Raw genomic sequence first — 6,619 nt, forward strand, 5'->3', positions numbered from 1 at the left:
AAAAAAGCATAAAACAGAAGAAATATTGTAACAAATTCAATAAAGACTTTAAAAAAATGATCCACATCAACAAAAGGGGGGCAGTCTTAGTGTTTTGGGAGGCAGAAGGGAAAGCTTGCTAGGGTTGCCAGTCCTGTGGACAGAAGGTGTCCCAGTACTTCTGAGGGGGAGGGAAGCAGGGGAGAGGGATGGGGGCAGAGGCCTGGGCCTGAGGGCCACCCTCACACACAGCGCTGCCTGAGGTTCTCAAGGGGACCCTGGGTTAGCAGGGGCTCCCCAAGCCTGAGCTTGCACGGTGTTAGGTCTATCTGATCAGGATCCCAATTGAAAGCCTTCTCTCCCTCCCACCAGCCTGAGCCCTTTGGGTGACGCTCCCTGCACTTACACTCCACCAGCCTCCCTGCTTCCTTTCCCACGGAGGCCCACAGGGGCCCCATGTGGTCTTGTTCAGGCCTCAGTGATCTTCCACTCATCCTCAACTGATTTTCTCCCTCTGCAGGAAAGGGAAGGGAAAGGACAAGAAGACTGGCTGGAGTTGGATGGGGAGACATAGGGGAGCTAAGGACATCTGCACGTCCTCTGAAAATCCTGGCTACCTCTTTCCCATTGTCGTCATGGTTACTGATCAGGTATTGTGCTCTCACCATGGGCCAGACTTCCTCTCACTAGGCACTCAAGGATGTCCCAGAGTCCTAGGTCATGCAAGCAATCTGTGGACAAGCCAACCCGCGAATTGGGCCTCCAGAGCTCTGCCTGAATCCCCATAGTGGGGCATCCTACCTCCCGTGGGCCTGTCCCAAAGGAGAACAACCTGTCCTATGGCAATAGGAAGCTTACCCAATGCATACAAACGTTCCTCCCTCTTGCCACTCTGGCATTTGACTGCCTGTCAGGCACATCCTTTTATGGGCCTGGATCCGCTGACCTGATGTTTTCATCCACTTCTCTGGCTCCATGAAGAGTCTTTCTCACACATGGGGTCCCCATGTCCCCACTCCCTGGGATGACCTGAGTTGGGATGCGAGTCAAGGCAGCATCCAGGGACTTCCGGGGCAGTCCAGTGGTTAGGATTCTGTGCTTCCAGTGCCGGGGAGCATGGGTTCAATCCCTGGTCAGGGAACTAAGATTCCACATGCCCCTAGTTGTGCCTCCCCCCAGAAAAGAGCAGCATCCAGCTAACTCCATGCTTGCTTCATCCCTCAGAGGAGGGACAACTGCCCCTTCCCTTCTGAAACAGTTAAATAGCACAGATCTATCTTGCAATGCTCAGAGTTACTGTAGACTTGGAGACAGTGGTGAACAGGCCATGGCATGTATTTTTTAAAATGTTAATTTATTTATTTTTGGCCATATTGGGTCTTAGCTGCAACATGCAGGATCTTTGTTGTAGTGTGCAGGCTTCTCTATAGTTGTGGTGTGAGAGCTTAGTTGCTCTGTGGCATGTTGGATCTTAGTTCCCCAACCAGGAATCAAACCTGCGTCCCTTGCATTAGAAGGCAGATCCTTAACCACTGGACCACTAGGGAAGTCCTCACAGCATGTATTGAGGATGGCCTGTGTCTCACTCTGCTTCTATCCAGGCTCTCATACCCCAGGCCCACAGCATCCCTGAGGACTCTGTCCAGTGTGGGGGCTGCGGCAGGCCTCAGGCTCTGAGTTCCACCAGCAGACGGGCAGCTGTTCTGCCCGCAGCTCCCCATTGTGTAGACCCAGAGGTTGAAAAGGGCTAAGAAACCAGCCTGGGAGGATCCCAGCCTAGGGAGTAGGGGCAGGAGACCCCAGGTCACGGATTCAAGACCTCGTTCATCAAGGATCCTCAGTGTCAGCACAATGCTAGGTATAGAAAGGGCAATAAACCTTTAAGGTTGTCTCCCTGCACAGGACCAGAAAGGAGTGGACTCAACCGCGGGAGCTGTAGGCATGCTAGTGCTCCTGTTTCATTTAGTTTATGTTTTTCAATTTCTCCATCTCTTCTTTTTTTTGATATTCTTTTTCAAACCTTTATCAAGTGTAGTAGAGAAACTTTTGTATGCTGCTGCTAAGTCGCTTCAGTCGTGTTCGACTCTGCGACCCTGTAGACGGCAGCCCACCAGGCTCCCTCGTCCCTGGGATTCTCCAGGCAAGAACACTGGAGTGGGTTGCCATTTCCTTCTCCAAAACTTATGTATACCTATAATATAAATAGTAAGGGCTTCCCAGGTGGCACTAGTGGTAAAGAACCTGCCTGCCAGTGCTGGAGACATAAGAGACTTTGGTTCAACCCCTAGGTCAGGAAGATCCGCTGGAGGAGGGCATGGCAACCCATTCTTGTATTCAAGTATTCTTGCCTGGAGAATTCCATGGACAGATAAGCCTTGCAGGCTACAGTCCATGGGGTTGCAAAGAGTCAGACACAACTGAAGCACCTGGCATGCAAGTACATATAAATACTATGTATAATATATATATATATTAGAAAACTTATGAACTTTTGCCTAAAATATTAATGGCGTTTTCATTCTACTTATTTGACTTAGTATGAATAGAATGCTAGATTTCTAATTTAAAAAACAGATATGCAAAAAGAACAAAAGTTTACTATATAGCACAGGGAACTATAGGCAATATCTTGTGATAACCTAATGGAACATAGTCTGAAAATAATATATGTGTATATATATATCCAAGTCACCTTGTTGTGTACCTGAAACATTGTAAGTTAACTGTACTTCAATAAAATATATATATATTAAGAAAAATATATATATTAAAAAAAATCACACACACAGGAGCTGTAGACATGCTGCCATAGGGCCGGGAAAAAACTCTTCAGGCCCATGTCAAGAATAGAGTGCTTAGGGGGACTTCCCTGGCAGTCCAGCGGCTAAGACGCCCCGATCCCAATGCAGGGAGCCCAGGTTTGATTCCTGGTCTGGGAACTAGATTCTGCATGCCACTATTAAGATTAATTAATTAAGATCCCGAATGCCACAACTAAGACCCGGCTCAGTCAAATAAATAATAATAATAATAAATTAATAAAGAATGGAGTGCTTTGGGAGGCTTGCGGGGGTCAGGTATCAGGACCCCTCAGAGAAGGATCCTCTCTAAACTCCTTTCTTGCAAATGGAGGAAACTCAGGTGAGTAAAGTCTTCTGCCCCAGGTAGAGGAACAGGTCTGCCCCCCAAAGGAGGAGGATTTTCATTTGCAGGTCCCTCTGCCATTCTCACAGCCGGTTCACAGGAGCCAGACATGGCCCAGGCCTCCTGCTCTGTACATTAAAACACCTCCATCTCCACGTGGTCCTCACCATGCTGCGGGAACTCTGCAGATGAGGCAAAGTTAAATGCCTTAACCAGGGACTCAAGCCAGGCAGAGAATGAACATGGACTCTAGTCTGGGCCTCAAATACCTCTTCTGACATTTTCTGGGTTATATTGCATTTGACTTTTTCTTGGGAGTCCCTCAGACAGCAAGGAGATGAAACCAATCAATTCTAAAGGAAATCAACCTTGAATATTCATTAGAAGGACAGATGATAAAGCTGAAGATCCAATACTTTGGCCACCTGATTCGAAGAACTGAATTATTGCAAAAGATGCTGATGCTGGGAAAGACTGAAGGCAGGAGGAGAAGAGGGCGACAGAGGGTGAGATGGTTGGATGGCATCATCAACTTAATGGTCATGAGTTTGAGCAAACTCTGGGAGATGGTGAAGGACAGGGAAGCCTGGTGTGCTGCAGTCCAGGGGGTCGCAGTTGGACACAACTTAGTGACTGTACAACAACGAGTCTTGTCTTCCCTGCACGTTGAAGGCCTTGGGAGGGTGAAGAGGAATTTCTTTATTCTGTCTTTCTTCTTTCTCTCTCTCTCTTTTAAGACCGTATAAACTATTTAATAACAGATTCCTTCTCTTCCTTCATTTGCAGGACATCAAGGATTTTGGATATTGCAAAAGTTTCCCTTTAAGTTACACTGGGAACCCAGAGCAAGGCTGTATGGACCCCTGCTGGGGTAGCACAGAAAGGGGAATTTCATTTCTTGACTTCATTGGATCAGCTGTATTCACTTAATCACTGGGGTGAATAAGAGCATGGATGGGTATAATTAAATGAACTGTGGTGGTTTAGTCGCTAAGTCACGTCTGACTCTTTTGCGACCCCATGGACTGTAGCCTGCCAGGCTCCCCTGTCCATGAAACGATTTCTCAGGCAAGAATACTGGAGTGGGTTGCCATTGCCTTCTCCAGGGGCTCTTCGTGACCCAGGGATCGAAGCAGCACCTCCCGTATTAACAGGTAGATTCTTTACCACTAAGCCACCAAGGAAGACCCACCCCTTGCATTTTTAACCTAAGTATCTCGAAAGCTTCTGTTTGTTCTTCCTTCTCTTTGCTGGTTTCTGTCATTGGGCTCAGTCCATGCATAGAACACTTCTGAGTACAGACATCTGAAAAGGGCAAAATAAATACAGCCAATTGGTTGATAATAGGATGGGAGTCTCTGAGGACCCTGGGGGAAGGTGCTGGTCCTAAAACTGGCTGGAAAGATATGAGGGCAGAAGATCCCTTGAGACTGCACTTGTTCCCAGGCAATGGCACATGCTGGTTGGAGGAGGTAGGTGGAAACAGCTGGTCAAAGGTTCTGCTTGTGTTCTGTGTTGGCCAGTGCCCACCTGAGGGTCCTGTTTTCTGAATAACTGGCAAGCTGGGCGCTCCCTGTGAAATATGAAGTGAGGGACCTCCCTGCAAAGGATTGCTTTAGGCTGGCCTGGGATGCCACACTCACTACCCCTGCTAACAGGGCTTATTTGAGTCAGCCTTCTGCCACCTTCCTAAACACTATATGATTGTTCCTCTCTGTTTAGTCTCTTTCCGGCTGCTATTGATTGTTGCTTTTACTGGCAAACAGTACACCATTATAAAAATAAACACCAGTGTTTGTGCAGAGAGACAGTGAAACGGATTTCTGTGTCTCCAGGGCCAGCAAAATCCTTGCTTCAAGACACAGTGCTCAACCTGGTACCTGATCCTCTCATCAGCACGCCTCTGTGATTATTATAAGGATGTTTGTCTGTCTTTCTCCTTCCCCCCTAACAGGAGCGGCAGCTGCGGTTGGTCTTCCCCCCACACCCTGAGTGCTTGGCACTCAATTCATAGTTGCTGACTGACACTGAGGAGGGCTGGCCAGGAAGCAGTCATTTCAGGGTTAGGCCTGGCGCCGTGCCTCTCAGCTCGTTTCCACACACAGCTGTCCCAGCTGGTCAGTCACCACAATCTAGGGTTAGGAGTTTGGTCCCGGAAGGGCAGACAATAACAACAACAATAACAATAACAGCTACATAGTCAAAGAGCATTCAGAGTTGTCCTGTCCTGTTCCACGCCTAGGGCAGCTGTTCCTACAAGCTTAGTGAAGCGGTGCTCTGTTAGCATCTTTTGCTTTTTATTTATCGATTTGGCTGCGTCAGGTCTCTGTTCCCTGCAGTGCACCCGGCTTCTCTGGTTGCTTTGCGGGCTTAGGTGCCCTGCGGCATGTGAGATCTTTGTCCCTGGACCAGGGATCGAACCCACATTCCCTGTATTGGAAGGTGGACTCTTAACCAACTGGACCACCAGAGAAGTCCCTGTGTTATCATTCTTACCCACATTTTACAGGTGAGGAAGCTGGGGCTGAGAGACATTCCAACTTGTCTTACTGAAGTCACACAAGCCTGCTCTAAAGATAATAGTCTAGATGGGCCCTGATTTGTGCCCAGACACAATTTCTTCATCTGTAATATGGAAATATTTAGGGTTGTTTGCGAGGATTAAAAAATATTATGTATTAAAATTTTTTTTGGCTGAATTGGGTCTTCATTGCGTCACAGGGCCTTCTCAGGCAGGCAAATTCTCAACCACTGGACCAACAGGGAAGTCCTTGTATGTGCTTGTTGATTGGCCATTTCCTATCCTAGACTGCCAACTCCAGGGGGCAGGATCTTTGGCTCATTCACTGCTATATTGTTTGAGCCTGGAACAAGCGCCCGGCATGGGAGCGCTCAGTATTTGTGTCCTAAAGGAAAATGACAGACCATGCTCCTTCCATCTGCATTCCCTGCATCTGGTCCCCCAGATTTCCCCTCCACTGGCCCGAGAGATCTCTGGCCTGGTCCTGGGGGATCACCTTCTAGCCTCTGGACAAGGTGGGCAAAAGCCCCAGCAGTGCAGAGGTCAGAACAATGTCTGTGGACTTGAAGACCTCCCTCAGGCCTCTGCTTTCGGATTCTCCTTTTCTTTTCTTAAAGCAGGAAAAGCAATTTTCTGGCCCGAGCACCACGTGGTGCTGCTTCGGAGGTTCTTACAGAGGAGTCACCGCCTCCGTTGCAGCTTTTTTGGGGAAGGGGAAGGAGCCCAGCAAGCGAGGCCAGGATAGGCTGCGGAAGGGGAACAGTGCGATAGGCAGAGCAAGTCGGCGCGGAGGACAGCAGGACCCGCCAAGAGGGCGGAAAAGCTTGCGAGGAGGAGGGCGGGGCGGAGAGCCTCCCGCTGCTCCCGCGCTCTCGCGCCACGCCACCTTAAATGCCGGACTTCCTTAAGGGAGGGCGCCCGAGCCGCGCGCCACGGGGCGGAGCCTCCCATGCAAATGAGAGGCGTGGGTCGCGG

Source organism: Bison bison, unplaced genomic scaffold (genome assembly GCF_000754665.1).
Source record: "Bison bison bison isolate TAMUID 2011002044 unplaced genomic scaffold, Bison_UMD1.0 scf7180017864508, whole genome shotgun sequence".
In the NCBI taxonomy this organism is placed as follows: Eukaryota; Metazoa; Chordata; class Mammalia; order Artiodactyla; family Bovidae; genus Bison; species Bison bison.